Source organism: Nannospalax galili, unplaced genomic scaffold (assembly GCF_000622305.1).
Source record: "Nannospalax galili isolate Female #2095 unplaced genomic scaffold, S.galili_v1.0 scaffold449, whole genome shotgun sequence".
Taxonomy (NCBI): domain Eukaryota; kingdom Metazoa; phylum Chordata; class Mammalia; order Rodentia; family Spalacidae; genus Nannospalax; species Nannospalax galili.
This window is the reverse complement of record NW_008360312.1, coordinates 13,872-14,717: the sequence shown is the minus strand read 5'-3', so window position 1 is coordinate 14,717 and position 846 is coordinate 13,872.

Genomic DNA, 846 nt, shown 5'->3' with positions numbered 1-846 from the left:
CTGGGAGCTATTAGGCAAACCACATGACATACTTTGTCCAGGTTTTTCATTTTGTATCTTGGGTGGGGGAAATGGAGTAACTTACAAAGGCAAACACCCAGTGTTTCACAAAAGGTGGACACCCAGCTCCGTGTTCTCCTCTGTGGCTCAGCAACCGGACCGCCCAGATCTCTTCCACTCACCGTTAGCTTTTGCCGGCACCTCGTGGGTCTGCAGTCTCACCCCAGGTCGGTAAATGGCCCCTCTCTCATCCAACCAGGTACGGGGACACCGGGACACCGGGACCATCCTTTTTCTCCCGTGCCCAGCCGCCTCCTTTGACACCCAAAGCCCCTCCCTCCGGGTAACTCTAGCAGTCAATTCTCTGGAGCAGGCCCCGCCCGTCGGAGGAACGGGGGCCCTTTGTGTGTGTATGGTACTTGGTGTTATACCTGGAGTTTCACACTTGCAAGGCAAGGGCTCCAGCACTGAGCTATATTCTCCACATTTTTTTACCTTTTAAATATTGAGCGAGGCTCTCATGTCATCTTGAACTTGCTATGTAGTCCCGGCTGTGCTTGACTCTGCAGTTTTCCTGCCTCAGGTTCCTGAGTAGCTATAATTACAAACATGGCTAGCATTGGGTTTTGAAGCTTCTGTGAAGCTGCGATAGTAAAATCTCTGGTGCGTAGTAGATAATAGTGTACAAATATACAATATTTGTAAGTTTTTATGCTTGAACAGAGGTTTGTTGTTTTTTTTTTTCTGTCTTTTTGAAGTAAGGTCTCCCTGTAGCCCCAGCTGTCCTGGAACTCACTATGTAGACCAGGCTGGCCTTGAACCCACAGAGATCTGCCTGCCTCTGCC